At 50.2% G+C, this 23,006-nt stretch overlaps 1 long non-coding RNA gene and 3 other non-coding genes across 8 annotated transcripts in view; 3 read left to right on the top strand and 1 right to left on the bottom strand.

Annotated features, from left to right (window-relative positions):
* Positions 1-22,792, top strand: part of LOC109500260 — a 44,565-nt gene extending 21,773 nt beyond the window's left edge. For 4 of the 5 annotated variants that reach the window (XR_006598568.1, XR_006598569.1, XR_006598570.1 and 1 more), the window contains 3 exons: positions 16,181-17,441; positions 19,896-21,513; positions 22,534-22,792. This is a non-coding gene — a long non-coding RNA (uncharacterized LOC109500260). The remainder of the gene's footprint in view (positions 1-16,180; positions 17,442-19,895; positions 21,514-22,533) is intronic. The other variant, XR_006598572.1, reaches the window with a different exon arrangement.
* On the top strand, positions 6,390-6,462 carry TRNAV-CAC. The gene has a single exon. It is a non-coding gene; the product is annotated as a tRNA-Val (tRNA).
* TRNAT-AGU lies at positions 7,848-7,921 on the bottom strand. Its single transcript has one exon. It is a non-coding gene; the product is annotated as a tRNA-Thr (tRNA).
* On the top strand, positions 11,509-11,591 carry TRNAL-UAA. Its single transcript has one exon. It is a non-coding gene; the product is annotated as a tRNA-Leu (tRNA).
* Positions 22,793-23,006: the final 214 nt, after the last annotated feature.

Below are 23,006 nucleotides of genomic sequence, written 5' to 3' on the forward strand. Positions count from 1 at the left end.
GGCCAGGCCTCTCCTGGCCTCTCCAGGTCCTGGGCCCTGGGCTCCGCAACAGCTTGGAGTGGTTTCTCCCCGCGATTGTTGTCTACTTCTGACAACAAATGTGCTGCACCTCCCCCCCCCACACACACACACCGCCAGTTCCCCAGCTCTCCGGACACCGACCCGCTACGTGTCCCGAGGTTCAATCCAGTTCTGACCCTCCTTGTGCATTTGGTGCCGGGTGAACTGGGGAGGCCCGGGGCCCGGGGCCCTGACCCCTTCCGTCCCAAAGGTGTCACTGAACGCTCTTGGCCTCATCACGAGAAAGGACTCAAGGTCAGACACACAACTCAGCACGGCAGGTGGTGACGCATGGGAGGGAGAGAGAGGGCATAGGCCGCACACACCCACCCGCCGAGCGAGCCAGAGTGTGGCCAGCTCTTCCTCCCAGGCTCTCAGGTTTCTGTCTTGGGAGCAGCCGTTCACTAGAGGACGGGATATTCGTGACTTGGGGCGGGAGGTTTGGCGCCTTCCCTTCCTCGCTTGCTCCGGGGCTCCTGTCGTGGCGCCACCCCCTTGGGCCCGTCTGGGGTGACGGGGCTTCCCGAGGAGTCCGGACACCCGGCCATCATGGTTTCGCAGCCTGTCTGCAGCCCTGAGCCCAGTCACGCCGACACAAACAATTAACCTTCACAGGCGTGTTGAGGGGAAGGGGGGAAGAAGGCTCCGGTTCTCAGCAGGGTTTGTCCAGCAGAGGCCTCCGACCCGGCCCCTGAGGCTCTCCGTCCCTCAGCCGCGTCCTGGCGGGAACCCCAGGAAGGCCCCCGGGTACCTGCGTCTCCTCCACTCGAGATGTTTCCACACGGCCAACGCGCGTCCTCGCCTTCGTGGGAAGCCGGGAGCCCCGCGGGGAGCCGGCACCCAACTGAGCCCTCAGGTCTGCGCGCCTTGGGCTCCCGGCCCCAGCTCTCTGCACCCCTGGCTGCTCCCGGCTCCGATCCCGCAGAGGCAGCACACCATTCCGCTGAGACACAGGGGACTCCGGAAGGGAGTGCGTCAGTCACACGCGGTGTCCCTCCCGGGGCCCTTAAGGGAAACGAACGGGACACCTGTTCCAAAGGAGCGCCCAGCTCGGGTGAGGCTAAGACCATCAGATCGGCAGGAGGGGACGAGCTGTCCCCGAAGGGGGATGGCCTCCCGAGTGACCGAAGTCGGAAGGCTCACTGGGTGCGGGCCCCCCCCCCCCCCCGCCGTTGTGAGGCTCTGGGACAGCCCCTGGGGACTCAGCATCTGAGTAAGACCCGTGGTCAGAGCCAAACGTGGGCGCTTTTCGTTGGGCTCAGACTGTTTCTGATAAGGAGACCTGTTAAAGGATGAACACGACTGTCTGGGCCAGCACCTCATCAGGGTGTCGCAGGCGGCATCCTTGCTGAGGCTGCTTCCGGGGGCTGGCACCGCAGGGGCCCCCTAACAACCCGGAGACTCAGAGCCACTGGGGCAGGTGGCTGGGATGGGGGCGCGGGGTGACAGCAACGTGGCTTAGGGAGTCCGCGAGGAGCAAGAAGCTTCCTCTGTTTGAAGATAAACAGTGATTCATTCTATCTGGCCAAATGGAGACGCTAGGAAGCAAAATTTAGGATTAGGAACGAAGACCTTATTTTCCAAGCCAGGGAACCTTTCAAATGTCGAGGGAAGGTGCTCACCACCACATTCCAGAACACCACGTGTGTGAAGTGGTCAGACTAGAAGAAGGTATCCAGGCCTGGAAACGTTTTCAATTCAAGAGATCTTTCGTTCATTGTGTCCTGTCCTAGATCTCAGACTTTTCATTCCTTGTAATCAACGATACCATGTCCTGATGGTCGATACTTGCCTAGCGGATGCTGGGATGTAAATCCAGCCGGTAGAATCACCAGCACGCCCAGCCATCTGTTCATGGTAGTCAAGACTGGAAACTTCCCAAGTGCCCATCTGCAGGCACGTGGACATGTTCACATGAAAAAATACATAACGCAGAACGTAGAATGAATAATCTACAACTTCCATGAATGAACTTCGCAGACCCGTTGACCAAAAGAAAAAAGACACAAAAGAGGATTCGTTTTGGGAGGGGTGGCAGGGCGGGCGGGGGGGGGGGGGTGCGGGGGTGAAGGTTTATGGAAGGACTTGGCTTATGCCAATTACGGGGACTGCTAAGCAATTTGTAAATCCGTACGGCAGGCACTCAGATAAGGCGGGCCAGCAGGAAGAGAGGCTGGCAACAGAATCAAATGTATAGATGAAACAGAAAGTCGGTTCTTTGAAAGTTTCAACAAAACCGACCAGTGTTTAGCTACATTGACTAAGGAAAACAAAGAGAGGAGACGCAAACGATGAAAATGAGAAGTGAAAGTGGGGACGTTATTACAGATTTTATAGAAATAAAAGCAATTGCAAGAGAGTACTCCGAAAAAGCATACTGGGTAAAGCTAGATTAAGTGGACGGATGTCTAGAAACATCCAATCGGCCAAATAGAAAACATGAAGCAACAAACATGTGAACAGACCCGTAACTGCTGAGATACTGAAGCAGGAATCCAAACCATCACAACAAAGAAAAGCCACCCCAGATGGTTTCAGGGGGGAAATGCCACCAAACGTTTAGAAACGTACTTTTGGCGGCCGGAGGGGGGTTGTGGGGATGACAAAGGATGTTGATTTAGACTTGATCCCTTGAGACTGTCATACATGGAAAATTACTTCCTTTAAAGTGGGGGAAATAGTCATCAGATTGGCGTCACCTCCTCCCTCCCCTTTGCCACGGCTCTTCCAGCGGGTCCCCTCGAGTCCCCGGAGTGTGAGGACCGGGGTCGCCTCCTGGCACCTGCCCGTTTCTAGGTTCGCTCCTTCTGGAAAGCTGTCCGCTCTTCTGACCGGAGGCTGTCTGCCGGCCCCCTTCGCAATCCCAGCAGCCGCCCTCAGGAAGTAGGAAACGGTGGGTTGTCCAGTCCTGATTTCAAATGTGCTGCCAGGCTTCACGAAAATCTCGGTGGGCAGAGGAAGGCCTTCTCTGTGCATCGGTGTTCACAGCAGCGTCACCCACGATAGTCAGGGAGCACCGACCGGGATAAATGCCAACAAGTCTACACACAGAGGCAACGTATTCAAACTACAGAAACACAGAGATAGAGAAAAAAAATCCCGAGAGCCGCTACAGGGGGAAGAAATTACCTACAGAGGAGCAAAGCTAAGGATCACAGCCGCTTCCCCCTCAGGAAATGTGCAAGCAAAAAGAGCGGAGTGAAATATTTCGTGCTAGAGATAAACACATTTCTCTAGAATTCTGCACCCTGGGGAGTCATCCCTAAAGAGTGGAGAAGATATAAAGATTTCCCCAGAGAAAATACTGAGAGCATTCGTGGCCAGCGACCCATCTAGCAAGAAACGTTAAGAGAAATTCTTCAGAAGAAAGGAATGATACAGATCAGAAACTCGGATCTATGTGAGAAAGACCATCAGAGAAGAAATACATGAAGGTAAAATGAAAACTTTCATATTTCTTACTCTAAATTGACCTGACTGATAACAGGGTGTTCAACATAATAATACCCACAACATACTAGATTATGTATGTTGTATATCTCTGTGTGTATATACATATATTTGCTTATGTATGTGTGAAACAAATGACAACAAGGATACAAGGAACAGGAGGGAAGAATTAGGATTATTTTGCTGTTATAAGGTACTCACACTTCCTGTAAAGTGACACAGTGTTTTGTTTTGCTTTGTTTTGAGAGAAAGAGACAGAACGTGGGAGGGGCAGAGAGGGAGGAAGACACAGAATCCCAAGCAGGCTCCAGGCTCTGAGCTGTCAGCACAGAGCCCGACATGGGACCCGAACCCACAAACCATGAGATCACGACCTGAGCCGAAGTCGGACGCTTAACCGACTGAGCCCGCCGGGCGCCCCTGACACAGTGTTATTTGAAAGTGGGCTTGGGTTAGTTGTAAATATATATTGCAAAGTCTAGGGTGACCAGTAAAAAAAAAAGTAACAAAAGAAGTATAACTGATATGCTAAGAAAGGAGAGAAAATAAAATAATATAATATAATAATGTGAAGTGCTCAATTAAAGCCACAAAAGACAGAAAAAGAGTGGAAGACAAACACAGGAACAAAAAACAAAGGCACCAAACAGAAAGTAGTAACGGCTGTGCAAAATATTAATCCCACTATACCAGGAATCGGCCCAAATATCAATGGTCTAAATGCACCAATTAAAAGACAGAGGTTGTCAGAGTGGACCAAGAGACAAGACTAAACTATATGTTGTCTACAAGAAACCCACTTGCAACATAAAGACACATAGCGACTGAAGGTAAGTGAATGGACACAGACACACCAGCCGACGTCGGAACAAAGGGAGCAGGAGTAACGTGTTAAAGTCAGACGGAGCCGACTTCAGAGCAAGGACACCACCAGACATAGAAAGGAGCTTCATAGAATGACAAGGGGTTCGATTCTCCCTCGACAAAAGGGGTCAATGCTTAGTGTGAACATGCCTCACAGATCATCAAACCACCTGGGACAGAATGTAAGAGAATTGCAAAGAGGAACAGGTGAATCCATGATCATGTTTGGAGACTTCCTGTCGGAAATGGTCCAGCAGGCAGGAGATCAGTGAGGACACAGCCGAGCTGAACAACGCCATCAAGCAAATGGATATCATCTACATCTACAGACAGCTTACCCGACAACAGCAGAACACTCGCTCTTCTCAAGGTCACACGGGACCACATTCTGGGCCATACAACACACCTTACCACATCTGAAAGCATTGAAGTCAGACAACGTCTGCTCTCGGGCGCCAACAGAATTGAACTAGCAATCGATAGCAGAAAGATAGCTAGAAAATCCCCCCAAAACCCAGAGACTAAACAACACACTTCTCAATGACACATGGGGCAGAGAAAATGTCTCGGGAAAAATGAAAAACATCTTGAACTAAATGACATGAAAACACACTGTTTCATACAGTAAAAGAAGTGCTTAGAGAAATTTAGAGCATCGGATGCATATTATTTGCAAAAAAAAAAGATCGGAAGTAAATCATCTGAGCTTCCATCCTAGGAGAGTAGAAAAAGAAGACCTAATTATCCAAAGCAAGCAGAAAAGAATAATAAAAATTAAACAGAAATTAAAGACAGGAAATCAATGAAACTAAAAGCTGGTGCTTTGAAAAGATCAATAAAATCAGTAAAAATCGATCAGCCTCTCACTAGACTAAGGAAAACAAGGGAAGGGACACAGATTCGTGATAGCAGAAATGAAAGAAAGGACAAAACGATAGATCCCAAGGACAATAAAGGGATGTTATGCACAAGCTTTATACCCACAATTCAGATAACCTAGACGGAATGGACCGATTGAAGTTGTGAAGACAGAATTGGCCAAAATTCACACAAGAAGAAACAATGACCCTCAATAGGCCTCCACGTGTTAAAGAAATTGAATCAATAAGAAATACCATTCCAAAACAGAAATTTCAGGCCCAGGGAAGTTCACAGTGAATTCTGCCAAAGATCTAAGGAAGAAATAATACCGATTCTCTACAACCTCTTTCAAAAGACAGAAGCAGAGGAAACGCTTCCAAACTTAGTGGGGCGAGCATCATCCCAACATCAAGATCAAAGACATGGCCGGAAAGGAAACACAGACTGTCATCTTTATGAACACAGATGCAAGAATCCTCAGCAAAATACTAGCAAATTGAATCTAACAACGTATCAAAAGAATTATACACCATGACCCAGTGGGATTTATTCCAGGTGTGTAAGGCTGGTTCCAGATCCAAAAAACTTAATGTAATCCATCACACCAACAGGCTAAGAGAGAAAACGCGCGTGATCAGATCGGTAGCTGCAGAAAAAGCCTTTGACAAAATCCAACTCCCTTTCGTGATAGGAGCGCTCCGTCAACGTCTCTACCTTCTACTCAGTTTCGCTGTGAACCCTAAACTGCTCTTTAACAAGTCTATTGAAAAATAATAAATGCGTATATTAGAAAAGAAAACGGTTAATGTGTGTGGAATTGTGTGAAAGGGAGTGAAGTTTTGAATTTCAAGCTGGGCAGGGAATAGATTGAGAGCCACGCCCGGGAGCATGTGGAGGGTGGGGAAGAACGAGATCATTCTGATGGTGGTCATGGTTTTAGCATAAGGCTCATAGAATTTAAACACTTAAAAATGTCTGGGAATGGGATACCTCCTAACCTCAGCGTGGTGCTTGTTTTGGATCAAGTTTAAAATGCGGTTGTGGACACTGACTCCGCAAACCTGAGTAGAGAGAAGACCCCGGGCTTTTAGGAACCAACACTGATGAACGCAGGAAACCTAGGTGAGTGCCACCAGCCTGGCCCACATGCAGGGGTTTCTGTGGTGTAGCGGTTATCACATTCGCCTCACGCGTGAAAGGTCCCTGGTTCGAAACCAGGCAGAAACACACGCACGGCCGAGGAAACCCTTTTCTCTTCCAACAAGCCAATGCCGTGTGTCACATAGACACCTGTCACCCTTCTGACCCAGCCTTCTATTCGCTTTATCTATGGTCTCCTGTGCACAGCTCCGTCCCTTCCTCTCCCGAGTTAGAGAGTCATGGGGACACCCCGAGACAGGGTGTCTGTTTTGTGCGCCCGGTCACCAGGCCAGGGGACACTGACGGGGACCTGGAAGGAGGAGTTGTTTGGGAAAAGAACATAAGCCAGAAAAATACGTCAGGTGGAGAGAAGGCCCTCTCACCGAGTTTGTTTTCACAGTTCTTACAGCGCGACGGTTTTCTCGAGTGCCACGTTCTCCAGTCAGTACCCTCCAGCTCCCGGGGCTTCTAAAAGCACTGGGTCTCATTGACCGTCACCTTGGACTGCATTCCACTTTCAGGAGTCCTTTAAAATCCAGTCTTTGGGCAAAAAAACCAGACTCCCAAAGAGGGCCAGCGTCACGGCTGGCAAACCACACGCCCGACTTAATGTTCTACCACTCCTGGTCTGAAATTCTCAATAACTTTTCAACAGAAAGCCCTGCGTTTTCATTTCACGCTGGGCCCACAAATCCTGTCACGCGTCCTCCCGAAAGCTCACAAAAGGAGCGGTCGTGCCACCTCTCTGGTCCTTCGGGGGAGGAGCAAGCAGCTGAGAACAGTGCCACCCCCTGCTTGACGACGAATGTTGTGTGGGGGAGGGGGTGCCTTTGCAGCCTGGACCGCCTTAAGAGGCATCCTCGCACATCAAAAGGAAAAGATCGGCTAAAACATTAAAATTCTATTCTAGGATTTGATTATTTTTTTCCCAGCGTTTTATTTTGATCTAAGTACTTCCAGTCCCAGCTGCCTCCAGTCGCCTGTTAGACTTCTTGTTTTCTGTTTTGGTTGGTTCCATCGCCATTCTTCTTACTCTTCCAAGATTCCATCACGTTACTGGACTTTTCAAAATATTCTGTGGCGTCCTAGAATCCACAATCACGGGAGAAGGAGGGGTGGTTATCGTGGCACTCGGTTTGCACAACATGCACGGTTTGTCTCTTTTTCTTGCCTTCTTTGTGGATTGCTTTAAAAGCAAAATGCTGAGACTGCGAGCTTCTTTGGGAAATGTGGAGCGTAGCTATAGAGGTTTAAAATTAGAAAATTAGGGCTCGCGTCTAGTTCACAGCATAGCTTTGCCAATTCACGGTGAATAATTTTCTCAGTCTTCTACAAAACGCCTCAGACAGGTAGACTCGACATCTGAGGCTTCCATCAGGTATAAAACCCAAGTTCTGATTTGTCTTGCTTATTTTTTATCCATTGCCTGTATTTGCCTTGGACAATGTCGCTTTGTAAAACCTCAAAGAGGAAGGCCCCGCTGGGATTCGAACCCAGGATCTCCTGTTTACTAGACAGGCGCTTTAACCAACTAAGCCACGGAGCCTGATGTCCCATCCCTCCCTGACGCATATTGTTTTATGAAATGTCACACCTTAATCTACGTGGAGCCCAGGAGGGGGTCATCGACACCAGGGAAACCTCCTTCCTCGGGGAGGAATCCTCGAGTAGGATTGTCCTTAACTCGAACACCTATGCACCTTGGGAGCTCCCTGCCTCCCAGCAGACGGGCACAGGAGGCACGGGGCACGCTGTGTGCACACTCGCGTGCAAAAGGAACAAAACAGGAGGCACACGGGTCCACGGCGATCCTAGGCTCCGGTGGGCACATGACGCTTCCTGATCAGGACTCAGCGCTGCTGTCTGGGAATCGGTCTCCCGGACCCTTGGCCGCGCCCTCGGGATCAGCCATCCCACTGGCGGGAATTTCTCCTACTTGCAGCTGAAGAGTCGCCTTAGCCGACCTCCTGCCTGTAGTCTGGGAGGTTCCGGCCCCCCTCTTCATTTCCTTTTTCTTTTCGTTTTTCCAGGTCCTCTGTCCCTTTAGTTCAAGCTGCGTTCAACCACCCTGCTCTTTAAAGACCTGCGATCTCGTGAACGTTGGTGGAGTTTATTCTTGTATAGTGGGAGTTGGCAAACCGTGACCCATAGGACAAATCTGGCCAGCTACCTGTTCTTGCCAAGTTTTATTGGAACACGGCCACACGTATTCTTTTCACATCATCTGCGGCCACTTTCCTGCTTATGACAGCAGATTTGAGTAGCTTCGACAGACGCTGACTGTATGGTCCACTGGCCCGTTGAAGAAAAAGTTGGCCAACCTCTGTATTAAAAAAAAGCGACATTCGCAGACCTCCTGCAAACAAGCCCTTGTTTGCCTTGGCTTCCAACTGAGCTGCCGTGGCATCACACCCCCAAGAGTTGTGCTTTTGTGGATGGGACGGGCGGGGCAAGTCCTTAAGAGGCTCAGAGGTTTTTCTGCTGAGATACCGCCTTAACTCCCTTTGGAGTGCCAACGAAAGAGTTTACAACCACGCCTGTGGCTTCATCTTGAGGCCACGTTTTCTGACAGTGCTCTGGATTTAACTCTTGCCTGAAAGTCATTTCTTTCTTAACTTCGGCATCGCTTTTCATCGTGGAGCCGCTGGGGATGACGAACGGCTTGTCCTTCAAGCCCTCTGAGTTGTGGCTCCTTTGTGTCTGACAGTCCTCCCCTCCACTGAAACCTGAGCAGCACCTTCGCAGTTCCGCCTGGAAACCTCTCAGCTAAACTGGTCCGTCGGACTGGCTTCCATTCCATGACACTGCAGGCCCTGGCGTTTCTAAATCCCCTACTGCTTCACGACGAATCCCTTTTCCTCCAGGTTCAAGTAACATTTTCCTCGGGATCCATTTGTGCCTCCTGTGGCTTACCCGTATATTTTGGGGCGGGGGGATCCAAACCTAAGGTTATGCCTTGGTACGGACCCCACCTGATGCCCCATAAGTTAGGATGTCTCCTCAGGAGAGCTGGTGGAACCATTTTCAGGGCTTTGTAAGCAGCTTGCTCTTTTCCAGTGGCTCCTTTCCCAGCCTCCTGGAGTTTTAACCTCCCCTTGAGCGTGAATCAATATCCCGCCCTGAAGGCACAGGAGGGCCCCTCAGCCAGCCCGGGAGCCCTCTTCGTGCGCGGCTTTCTCCTCTCCGGTGTCCTGCGCCCCCTGTATCCTGTATCCCCTTTGGCCTCCTTGAAGCGCTGTTTGTGCTCCCAACGCGGGGACCCCGCCTGGCTCTGAATCGCCCTCCGCCCTCGCCCTCCGCCGCGCTGGGGCTAGAAGCTGCCTCTAGGCCCTAAGCTAAGACCTTTGTGAGACTCACCTCTTCCGGCCCCCCCCCCCCCCCCCCCCCCCCCCCGCTGCCAGGGATGGGGGCCCTGCACTGACAGCAAATGTCACAATTCCTGTCCGGCCTCCTTGTTGCCCATGAGCGAAACGCAGCTCCTACAGGCACGCATCCCTCACGGGGGGAGGCGGAAGCCTGCGTCCCTGTCGCCCTACTTGCCCACTTCCTTCTGACCTTGCTGCCGTTCGTGGCTTTTTGCTGCGGTATCGTCTATCTATCTGGCCCTTGCTACTTTGGGACAACTTAAGTACACTCCCCCGTCATCCCATTTATCTATTTATATTTCTCTCATGTCCTTTATTTTACACATTCTCCATTGTAATGGAAGCAAATGCTAGAGTCTTATGTCTTTATCGACCGTGCTCTTGAAGTGGTTTAAAGTTCTTCTCCTCATAGACTTCTGGTAGCTTTATTTTTTACTTTCACATTTGGGAACTAAACTTACTAGCTGATTCTACTGTGTAGCCCGTGTTCAGAACAACAGTAATGGAATGTTCTGGGAACCTTTGTGTCTGTCCATCCTGTAGGATGCTACCTCTGATCTGTGTTTTTGTGGAACCAGCAGTCCTGTCCAACCCCAGCCTCAGCCCAGTTCTCACCCCAGCGCTGAGACGTCTGGGTTTCCTTCTGGGCTTGTTAAGTGCAGGACCCTTGGGCCCTGTCTCCTTTCTAGGAGTTGAACCTTGATCTGGCCGGAGACAGAACCCAGAGCCGGCCAACCGGAGGACTTGAGGGGGCCACTCCTTGTGGGTGAATTTATCAGCCAGAGAGAAAGATCTGAATGTGGATCCGGTCAGTCTGCACATTCAAAACGAGGGTTGGGTCCATCAACGGAGATTCTGGAAGAGTCATCTCTGCTTGTCCGGTAGGGCAGACATGACCCCCTCACACTGTGGTGCCTCCCTTCGGTTCCCTGAGGGCCGTGTCACACGCTAGGTGTTGGGTAGCGCCCTCCAGATCTCATTTCAGCTCAGGAGACCCCAAATGTCCCATCGGATGCATACAATCGCGACGACGACTTGTAGCGCCCTTGACGGAGTGTGGTCCGCAGACGGAGGGCGGTGGTCACCCTAGTGTGCCCGGTGGGGTTGGCATTCTTGGGGCCCACCCTATACCGGAGGTGCGGGGTCCCACCCTCCGCTCCTTCGGGGACACACTGGGCTGGCAGTTACAGCCCCTTGCGGTTAAAATCGGAGTCACGCATGTGAACTGTGTCCGCTAGGGATTTCCAAATCTACCGCCAGGGCGAGCTCGTTTAACCTCACGTCCCTTGGGCCCCAGCCCCGCTGCCCAGACCCGAGTTGGGGAGGGGGGAGGGGGGAGGGGGACGGGAGAGGGAGGGGGACGGGAGGTCTGGGACGGGGGGGGGGGGGGGGGGGGGGGGGGGGGGGGGGAAGGGGGCACGAGCTCAGGAAAACCGCGGCCTCTCCAGCGAGTCCGGATCACGGCGGCGGGGAGCGGAGGGAGCAGGTGCACCGGGGCAGGGGGAGGGCGGGGCTCTTTCCGTCCCTCCCCCGTTCGTTTTTCTCTTCGTAGTACACAGAAAGAGCTACTTCTCTGAGGCACAGGCAGTAAGCTGGGGGGGGGGGGGCGTGGGCGCTCCCCGAAAGCAGGCGGCGGGCTGCTTCCTCTGCGACGACCCGCCTCACGTCCGATGCAACCCCCAAAATCAGAAACCCGGGGCTTCCTTCCTGCGCGGCGCGAATACCGTGCTTGCAACAAAAAACAGTTGCCGGGGGCGAAAGCCCAGCCACCGGGATGGCCGAGTGGTTAAGGCGTTGGACTTAAGATCCAATGGGCAGGTGCCCGCGTGGGTTCGAACCCCACTCCCGGTAGGGCGAGTTTCTGAAGGCTGGAGGCCCCCCGGCCCCCCTGGGGCGGCGAACGCGGCCTGACCCCACGCCTGCTTTTCTTGTCCCCCCTACGCTGTCCTCAAGCAGAAGCACCTGCGTGAACCGAACCAACCGATTTTTGCTCGGACCCCCTCAGAGGGCCAGCGTGAGGCCCTCCTCCCCCCTCGCCCCCCACGCGCCGCCCCCAGTCCACAGTCTTCCTAAGGAGCTGCTCCTCCTGCGGGCCTTTCCGTTCCAAGGGGGACGGAGGCCTGGGGCCCCGCCGGACGACCACCCGCCAGGTGCCCCTCACCCCCTGCGGCTGGCTCCCAAACACGGCTGACCCCGCGCCAGCGGAAGGTGGGTGTCTGCACATGGAAAGACGCTCCCGCAGGGGGGTGTTAGCTTGCCTTCCGGTCAGTGTTGTTGGGCATCTTTTCAAGTGGATGAACCCCCTGGGTCTCCTCTCCTGTGAACTTCTTATATCCTGTACTCATTCCTCTCCTTCCCTGTCAGGTCTTCCTCTTGGGGGAAACAGGAGTCCGTCGGGCCTTCTGTCGGTATGTCACAGGTTTATTTGCCTTGGAACTTGGCAGGGATTTTGGAGGCGGACACTTTGGACCGTGCGCCCCCACAGTGATCAGCCTTCCGGTTCAATGTCTGACTTGGATGTGCCTTTTCCTGCTACAAGAGCGAGAGTGACAGAGGAACGCCATTTCTTCTACAATGTTCATGATTTCTTTTTTGTATCTAGATCTCTGAGGCATCTGATTTTTCCGTGTTTTAATATGAGAGATACAGATCTAACTCTACCTTATTTCCAGAGGATTACCAGTAATCTCAACACCATATTACTGAATGTCCATATTCTCCCCATCCGTTGAAATGCCGGACTACTAAATTCTGTTCTCTAAAATGCATAGGACCAGATGATTGGAAAGACCATGAACCTTGGAACTCAACAACCAGTGTTCTGATTCTGGCTTTCCCATGGCCTCTCTGAGCCTTGATTTCTTCCTTTGTTAAATGGAGACAATAACCCTTATCTCATGTAAATGCCTGCTGAATTAAGAAGTCTCTTTGCCTCGGTATAGATTAGTCATCTTTCCCCTAAGAAGAAACTCACACACTTCTTTTGTAGCAGTCCTTAACAGAAACCCCGAAATCAGATTTAACATCAGATAAAATTTGTCCTGATGGCTAAATTGCTTCTATGTTTTGAGATCAAACATCGAGATTCCACATTTGAATGTTCTCTGATCCTGGGGCAGCTCAGTGCATCATTTTCATGAGCGGCCTTGAATTTCAAGTGTGAACCTTGAGTTTCACGTTTGCTCCTGGCCATCCCCGGCAGAAGGAAGGAACTTCCTGTGTCTTCACGGTCAGAAATAAGTCGGTTTGAGAAAGACTAACGTTCCATGGAGAGGCAAGACTCCTCCCTACCAAAGGTGGTTTCTGTCATCTTTTTTCTTTCCCGTGAATGAGGTAGAGAGAGGACGGGTGGAAGTGGAAGATTTATTTTTTTCTGAAATGAGATTCCAGATGGCAAAGATTTTACCCCAACTGAAATCTGCTAAAGAGAAAACACAGCAGTCTCTCAGTGGTCGGTTAGTGATGTCGTGCAGACTGGCGCCCAATGACACCGACGTCCAGGTTCTGTCACTGCACAAGTTCTCTTATGTCACATCTCCCCACCAGAGAGTCAACTCATCTAAAATTACCATCCCAAACCCCTCTCTGCCACCAGGAAGATCTGAACCCGTTGTGTCAGGCACTTGACTGTATTAACTTCCTCCCTATCATCAGTGATGCCGGCAACTTCCACGCAGCCCCAACCTCTCCTGTTGTTCCTCGAGGCAGGTAGAATTCCGTGATGGGCTCCAAGTTGCCCTCCCACGGTGTATAAGCCTGTACAATCCTTCACAGATACTAGTCTTTCATCTAATACATAATTAATAGCTACCAATTCATCCCTTAAACTAGTTTATATAGTTTATAAATATATATATATATATATATACACCATATATGGTACATATATATGTGGTGTATATATGTATATGGTGTGTGTATATATATATATATATATATATATATATATATATATATATGGTGTGTGTATATATATATATATATTGCAACATGCATCTTGATATTGGGAATGCAACACTGAGGGAAAAACAAACTAAGTTTCCTCCCTCCCACCCAGGCTTTCTGGGTAAAGGAAGAGACACACAGGTGGCTTTTATTTTCAACAGGAAACTGATTCGAGGAGGAAACTGAGGCTTTCTGGATCGGTTTTGTCTTTGGACAGAAATCGTCAAGCCAGCCACACTCCTACCACCTCACCCTGGGCCATCCTCTCTTTCCTGCCTGTGCCAGCCTTCTCCAGAGAAACAGAACGAGTAGGGTGGAATATATAGGTTGGCTCCTGTGAATATAGAGGCTGAGAAGTCATCAGATCTGCAGGCAGCAAGTGGGAGGCCCAGGAGAGCCAATGGTGTGGTTCCGGTCCAAAGACCAGCAGGCTTGGGATTCAGGAAGAGCCCACGTTTCAGACTGAGTCCGAGGGCAGGAAGAAACGGCTGTCCCGGCTCAAAGGCCGTCTGGCAAGAGGAGCTCCATCTTCTTCAGGGGAGGGAGGCCCATTTTTTCTATTCAGACCTTCAACTGATTGAAGGAGGCCCACCCACATTGGGGGGGCAAGGTGGTTTACTGTCTACTGATTTAAATGTTAAACTCACCCCAAAACACCCTCATGGAAACATCCAGAATATGTGACCAAGTATCTGGGAACCCCATGGCCCAGTCAAGTTGACCCATAAAATTAACCATCACACCAGTTCAGTGTAAGCAAAACCATGATTAAAAAACAAGGAAGGATAATTTTCACTAATCTCAGCACAGTAAGAATTTAAGAAACAATGCAGTATATACAGTTTTTGCATGAGTAATATATTCACTTGGCTGAAAAATGAGAGAGTATTAGAAGGTTCCTGAAGTCTGTGGTCCCTCCTTCCCCATCTCTACGGGTCTCACCAACACCTTTACCTCAGTTTCTTATACAACCTTCCTTTTCTTAATGATACTTGCAAATATGAACGTAGTCTTATCTTCCCTAACTTTTTACATAAAAGAGAAAATATTTACCCACTGTTCTGCAGCTCCAATTTTCAGGTAATGGGACAATGAGATCTCGATTTCATCAGTACTTGGCTCACCGATAACACTTCCCGTTTTGCACGTGGCCCAAGTGTGGCTTTTTTTCAGATGAGTTTATCCAACCAGGAAGGAGTTGGATCTGAAAATTTCTTTCCCACTGCACCTCTAGAGAAGGGAATGAAAGCAAAGTGTAGGAGCTAGAAGGGAGGAGGAGAAAATGAGATCCCTATTACTTTTTGTTTTGCTCTTAGGGACAAAATACTTTTTGTCTGACGCAACATAGTGTTCAAAGATACCTGAGGTAGGGGTTTCGAAGCAGCTAGTGATCAAGGGAAATTATATATATTCATCCAAGAAATATTTATTAACCTTCACTCTTGAGAATGTAATAGTTATTATTTTTTAGCAAAGAGGCTTAAGAAATAGCATTAAGTTAAAAAATGGATAATCCTTTTAAAAAATGTATGTATGTATACGTATGTATATAATGTCCAGCAGTATCTATACTATAAAATGTGCTTAAGTGTTTACTTAATGTGGGAATATATATGTATATTTTTGTAGCCATATTTTTTATGTGTTTTGGCAACAACCCTCCGTAATACTTGTATAATTAAAAAGGAGAAAGTAAATGCAGAAATAGTGAAAAAAAAAAAACCACAACAACCAATCCTTTGGATCTTTACATGTGGAGAAAGGATGAAATACTTAAAAAAAATAAAACTTTATGAAGAATCTTTTGTCCTGACAGTGGAAGGTGGACGCTCAGGGTTCCTTACCCAGGATGGGAGTCGTCTGACCTACAGTCTGTATCAGGGTTAGTGATGAGGAAGGTTGAAACGATAGAAACTTAGAACGGTGAACACTCTTGTTGGTTATCGGGATTCCACTATGAATTCAGTTATCTAGATCAGGGGATTCCTACAAAGGTGGTCACTCCCTGATCAAAAGATAAATGTGCTTTTAAGAGACCATGGAGTAGACTAGTTCGGAAGGAAGACTTCAGAGCAGATTCCCCAGATCTAGAGAAGCCGACCCCTTACTGAGACCCTGAGAAGAGAGGGGTTCACGGACATGTGGACACCACAGCAGAGCGATCTTGTCTCCCAGTTGTGCCTCCGCCACGTACCCCCCCCAGCCACAGTGTCTCACGGTTCCAGTGGAGATAATAACCCCTACGTCACCGAGTTGTGAGGACACACACACACACACACACACACACACACACACACACACTGCGTGCAGCACAGCAAGTAGGGAGTGCTCAGTAATCACTAGTTCCTGTGCCCCATAAAAGAAAACCATTCCCTTCCTTGATAAGCTGTCCTGATGAAAATGTTCCTGATTGATTGATTTCTGTGGCTTTTAAAACATTCTAGACGTTCACTTCTCACTTCTCTAACGCTGTCATCTCATCCACACTTTTATAGGCCGAACACCTGAGTCAGGTGTTCCCAACACATCACCCTGGGCCTGGCCGCGAGCCTCCGGCCTGGCGATCTGACTCCAGTCTCCAGGACCCTCTGCGGTCCCACAGCAGCGGTGTCGTGAGTGGGGCCAAACGGTCACTGCCCTTCCACCAGACGGAGGAAGACGGCTCCACCAGCCGCAGACGCTGTGCCCGCCAGCAGCATTTGCCGAAACGACACTGTGGGGAAAAATGATCAGTCACAACGCTCCCAGAGGGAGGAAGATTTTTATTAAAACTTCAGCTTCACAGACGGAGGAAGAGCTTTGTTAAAGACAATGAAATACTGTTACGAAACAGCCCAGTAAGTGCACATTTGTAGAGAAAATGGGGAAGAGGCATCTGTGTAATTTAGGAACCAAAATACAAGACCGCCTCTCTGCTTCTTCACACGCAATTCTACCCCTTCACTTCCTCCACCATGAAACACACCTCTGATCCAGGGCTCTACAAAGACACCTGAACAGAACAAGGGGGAGAGTCGGGGACACTGCCTTTGGGGTGGGTGGCTGAGAAATCGCCAGCTGCGGGTAGGGAGCCCTCTTCGTTCAGTTCACTCTCTCTGCTTGGTTTCCGGCTCAGTTTTGGGTCTTCTGATGAGACGGTGTCCATGCGGCTTGGCTGAGATTTTAAAACTCCAACAGCTCCCAAACCCTGGGAACTGTGAAGGCAGAGGGCTCCTAAGAAAACAACTATACTGATGACTCTGGTGGAGACAGTCTCTAATTTTCAAGGAGTGGAACAGGCCCAGAGACTAAGGTGTGGTTTTGCGATCACCCCGTAACACAACGTCCAAGCTGACAGCGCCCAGCTGTGTGACTGGGACGGAGACACAGGGCCCTGCACCCAGAGGGGCCTCCTGCTCTGCCGTCGCTATCTTGAGATGGTTGATGACCTTCGGCCAAGAGACCCCACAGCTGCATTTTGCACTGGGCCTCACAAAGTATGTAGCTGGTCCTACATCAAGTAAGAACAAAATTTTTAACATACATCCCGAAATCATGGGCAAGCACCATAAGGGACACTAATGCTCAGAACCAAAGAGGAAAAGGAGAAAGTAAGTAAAGTGACTACTGATAGAACTTGAGACTAAGGAAAAGGAAGACCAAAGAAACAAGCTTTCTTTATCCCCTTCCCGGGAGGCTGACTGACCTTCCTCAATCAGAACCCGATGACCACTCACCAGACAGGAGAAAGATGGCCGAGCCGGACAGGTGTATGAGGTAAGGACACTTTTGGTTGGTGATTTCTGGCAGATCAGGTCCCCGAGCCACTTCCAAAGTTTGCAGATAGTGCGTAGATACCGAGAGGAACACAAGAGCACGTGCCAACCCAAGAAGCTGGAGAGACAGACCTTCTGATCAGCCTGTGCTGACACTTCACGGCTCCACTGCAGAAACGTGATCCGTGAGCCAAACCGTCCTCCATACTGCCCCTCATTTGCCTTCTGTCTCCTGGGAGACCACTGTTTTCTCCTAGAAAACAGTGTTTTCTCTTCATGCTAAACCACCGCTGGAAAGGCATCACCTAAGAAACGGAAGGGGCAGGGGGGAGTTTCCCCAGACTCTCCAGATTAACTCCTTATCCTTCCAAAACAATTCCTAATGATCCGTCATTCCTAAAACTTTCTTGAATCTCCCATCCTGGCCCCAATAACCTTCTACAGTTTAATTCCTTATTTAACAAGTAACGTATGCCCATGTCATGCCCGACATTCTGTAATACTGCCTTCCAACACCTCTCCCGGGCCGGCTGTCATCCCCACCAATCCAGACCGCAGACTGACAGCCTCTCCCCCCATAACTTTATCAGGTCCTTCTGCTTAGAGGGCTCCTAAAATCTCCCCAGCACATGTGATGTAATCCTTTGAGTAGCATCCAAGCCCTTCCTTAATCTAGCTTCACCCTATCTGTCCAGCTTTATTTCTGTCTACTTCCTCCAAAAATTGAACCTCTCTGCCAAAAAAAGTTCACCATACTGTTTCCCAAATCCTGCATAGGCAAGAGTTCCAGTATGGGCTCCATTTAAACCTTCTGTCCCATTGCCCACTAAGTACCATCCAAGTATCTCATTCACTTAGTAAGCGGATATGTCTTGACTACCCACTGCGGTGCCTACACTGTTCCAGATGCCTGGTATTGGTCTGCAAACAAATATGGTTACCATAGGGAGATCTCCCAAGAGTGGTGCAGCCCCTGGGTTCTGCTCGTCCCCATCTACCCGGTCCCCCTGCTTCTCTGCCCTCATCAGCCAGTGTGAATCTATCCTTCAAGGCCCAAGCTTCGGTTGGAAGCTTACCCAACCCCCATGTCCAAACTGTGTGCAGCCTGTGTGAATACATAGGACAATGCAGTCATGTATCACTTCCAGCAGGGAGGCCAGCATGCGGCTGGAGTGGAGAGAGTACTAGACATCACCAAGGTGATGAGGGCCAGACTGGAGGATCCAGCTGTAACACTAAAGAATTTGGTTTTTATTCTAAGAAATCATTGCAGCAGAGAAATAAGGTCGGACTCACATTTCTATGGATTCACTCAGTTGCTGTTTTATGATTAGACTACTGGGCAAGGTTTAAGCAAGGGACTCAGGGAGTGACTGCGATAGTGACACCATATGACATCATGGTGGTTTGGAGCATGTGCTTATTGAGGAGGGCGCTGCCAGTCTCCCACTGGGTTTACTTGGCAGGTAGAGCCACTGGGCTTAGTGATGGATTAGACATGTGAGTCAGGAATGAGCTCAAGGTTTTGGATTCAGATCTGTAAGGACCACGTTGCTTTTTGCTGATATGGGTGAGATCAAGTTGCAGGCACAAGGAGGTGAGAAGCAGTTTGATTTCGGACATGTTACATCAGATATACCTTTTAGACATCCAGGGATGTTAGGCGATGGTATATACTCGCATGGGGATTAAGAAGGAGGTCCAGGGTAGAGACACAGGGATTTAAATCTGAGAAATGTCAGGAGACATGGGAATTTTTTTTTTTTATAATTTTTTTTTAACGTTTATTTATTTTTTAGACAGAGAGAGAGAGAGACAGAGCATGAACGGGGGAGGGTCAGAGAGAGGGAGACACAGAATCTGAACCAGGCTCCAGGCTCTGAGCTGTCAGCACAGAGCCCGACGCGGGGCTCGAACTCACGGACTGTGAAATCATGACCTGAGCCGAAGTCGGCCGCTTAACCGACTGAGCCATCCAGGGGCCCCAGGAGACGTGGGAATTAAAACCATCGCGAGTGAGTGAGTTTCAGTGTGGCCCAAGGAGAGAAGTGATCCTAGGACTGAGCTCAAAGGCTTTCCAGGATTTAGAGACCCAGGGACAGAAGTACCCAACGAAGACGACTGGGAAGAAGTAGCCAGTGGAATAGGAAGAGACCAAATGAGAGAGGTGTCCTTGAAGCCATAAGAAAACGTTTCAAGAAGGAGGAAATGTCTGTGCCAAATGTCATCGATAAGACAAGTAGGTGAGGGATGAAAACGGAGCCTCAATTCATCAATGAAGGTCATTGCGACCTTGACAGACGCTGTTTGAATGGAACGACAGAGCTCATCAGAAAGACGGATGGAAGAGGAGGCCCCCTGGAAGAACGGACAGAGGACGGACGGACACAATAACAATAGACAAGTCTCTGAAGAGCTTGTGGGATCACAAGGTCTTTTGTTTTTTAACACGCAGAAGAGAGACCCTGGTAACCTGAGGGAGATGGCAATATTCCCGAGGCCCCAGATGAGAGGATGAGCCAATTGCCCAGGGTAACTAGGAAGAAAGGCAGAACACACACCCGTGAGGTCATAGATGAGGTCATGAGGCTGTGTGGAAAACGTCTTCTATTTTCTCAGAGGAAGAGACGGCAAGGTCCTGGCCGAGGTGAGCACGGGGCAGGAGGTTCTGGAGACGGTGACAGGTGAGAAGTTACCTAGAAGAGAGGGCTGGGGAATGGTGTGGGGTCGCGGGGCGGCACGAAGGGCTCACTCAAGGTTTATGGTCATGAGTTTACAACCGGACAAGTCAGCCTGGTTTTTCCAGTTTCATTCACTGTATGGGTGTAGGCAGTGAATAAACAGAAATGCAGGTTTTTGATGGGTCGGCATCGCATACGAGTGTTGATGAGGCAGGTGGGTGGAGGGGGTGTGCAAGAGAGTGGCTCTAATGGCGTCGGGTAAGGCGGAAGTGAGGACGTGACAAGGGGGGTGGGCAACACGGGGGGAGGTGGGAGTGGACACAGGTGCCCTGGGGTCAGGGGGCTGATAGAGCTGAGGCCCGAGAGGGGATGAGTGGGAAGAGGTCACAGACAGAGCGAGACGCTTGAGGGTCTAACCACGTCTAAGGCAGTTTTAAACCTGCAGCTCTCCGCAGCAAGACACTGTGGACGGACAGATCGGCTCTGGAGGTCACAACGAACCTTTCTGACTTTGTGCTTCCGTTGTTCGTTTTGAGTTTTTAAAATTTATTTAAATATGAGTAAACACACATTTGGTACTTTCTACCTTTTACTTGTAAGTAGCAAAGGCAAGTAGTGGATTACAAAACGTCCAAACTATACACACGCACACGTACAGTCTGCACGCAAGACAGATTTATGGCCGTGAGCCGAGGCGCAGGTTGGAAAGCCCTGGTCTGAGCCTGGGCCGTATGAGGGGCTGCGAGGAGGGGGCGGAGACAAGATCACGGGATGAGCGACCAGGGAGCTGGGAGGCCAGGAGTACTGGGAACGGCCTTCCCGGGTACTAACCTCACCAAGAATCATGCCAGGGGTCGTATCAGAGTGAGAGTACTCCAAGGGCTTACATTTTCAAAAAATGGGAGGACTTATCCCAACAGGCTGTAGATGACAGCAAAAATAAAAAGGTGTGGCCAAGTCCTGGGGAAAAGCTTCCAGGCTAGGAGTTTTTACGGAGGGGGAGAGAACAGTCTGGAAGAGGTGAGGAGGAGCAACGGGCTAACACACTGGGGAGGAGCCAGCAGGGGGAACGGGGTCCTCAAGAGAGAACCCGGCTCTGGTGAGGAAGTGGACAGAAGGACCAGTCGGAGACTGAGAACACAGGCCACTGTGCCTGCTCATTGGTGGCCCACGGGGTGACATCATAAAGTGGGGAAATCCTTACGGACCCAGCATTATGATCTAACCTGCCTCTGCCAGCACAGTGCATGTTCTCATGTTCTCTTTCTCTGGCACTCGCTCAACACAAAGCCATCCTTTGTCAGTGTCCCTTTTTCTGCTCTGCAAGTAGGAAGAGACCCCACGCTTGTGAACAAGTCCAGACGCGACTGAGAGCGATGTCAGGGTCACTGAGTAAGTGGCGAGCAGCTGACAGATTCGGGGCTGGGGGGGGGAGGTGTCACAACACCCGAGCGCGGGGAAGACTTCTGGATCCCCCCCCGCCCTGGCCACCCTTCCTGGCTTCTCTGTCCCCACTAACCAACTGAGATCCAGGCCTCCAAAATACAAGGCCAAGGCAATGATGGAGTCTCTTAAGTGCCCACCTCCCCGCATTAGCACTTTCGCGTCAGTGTTGTTTGATTGACGTTCAGTCCTTTGCTCAGGGGCCTTTGCCGTCCTTCCTCCTCCTCCGTCCGCTGACTCCGCTTTATGTTGCTTCGTGGCTCTTTTCCAGCGGAAAGGTTACTTTTTGTTTCCTCCCACCAGCCCGTAAGGTCACCGGGCGCAGGGACCTCGTCTGGGTCCCCCTCGCCTAGAACAGTCTGGCACGCAGTCACCTGTAATACCGGGTGAATGAACGAGCCCGTCACAGAATGACTGCACCAGCGCTCAGAAACGATAAATCACAAGTGGGATCGCCAAAACTGGACCCGCCGAGAGGCAGAGCTCCTTTGCGAGGAACTAGCTGAGCTTCCGGGATGGCCACGGCACTAGCGGGGGGCGGTCCCTGGAACTAGGTGGCCAGCGGGGATAAAAGTCCACCACGAGCACCTGGGCCGCACTCCAGGAGCTGGCTGACTTGGTCAAGGCACACGAAGAAAGATGGGGTTTCTGGAGCAAGAAACCCTGGATCCCTTCTCCCCACAAACCCACCAACTAGCGACAATGCAAGGACAACGCCCCCGCCGCCCCCGCCTTTCTCTTTTGAGAGACAGAGCACGAGTGAGTGGAGGAGGGCAGAGGGAGAGAGAGCATCTCATGCAGGCCCCATGCTCAGTGCACAGACCTGCGCGGGGCTCAAGCCACCATCCCCGGCTGAGATCATGACCTAAGCCAAAATCAAGAGGTGGACAGTCAACTGAGTCCCTCCCCCACCCCCCCACCAAATTCCCTTTTTAAGAAATCAAAAACTAAAAGGTTTCTTCATCCTAGGGGAACCCAGAACTCGACTCACCAAAACTGGTAGATTTGGGACACACTTGCTGGGTTTGCAAGGATATTCATCATCGTCGACAGACCGGAGTCAGTGAATACCTGATACACCACGTTAACCGAATAAAGGACTAATTAAGAGGTGCAGAAAAAGCATCTGACAAGACTCAACAACCTCTCATGATAAAACCTCTCGACAAACTAGGTTTAGAAGGATGTGCCTAAACGTAATAAAGATCAATTATGAGCCCACAGCTAACATCATTCTCAAAGGTGAATAAATGAAAGATTCCCTCTAAGATCAGGAACAGGGCAAGGATGGCCACTCTTGCCACCTCTGCTCATCACAGTACCGGAAGCCCCAGTCAGAGCCATTAGGCAAGAAAGAGAAAGAAAAGGCATACGGATCAGAAACGAAGAAGTAAAATGATCCCTGTTTACAGCAGACACGATCTAATATAGAGAAAAATCTT

The sequence above is a fragment of the Felis catus genome, chromosome B2 (genome assembly GCF_018350175.1).
Source record: "Felis catus isolate Fca126 chromosome B2, F.catus_Fca126_mat1.0, whole genome shotgun sequence".
Lineage (NCBI taxonomy): Eukaryota > Metazoa > Chordata > Mammalia > Carnivora > Felidae > Felis > Felis catus.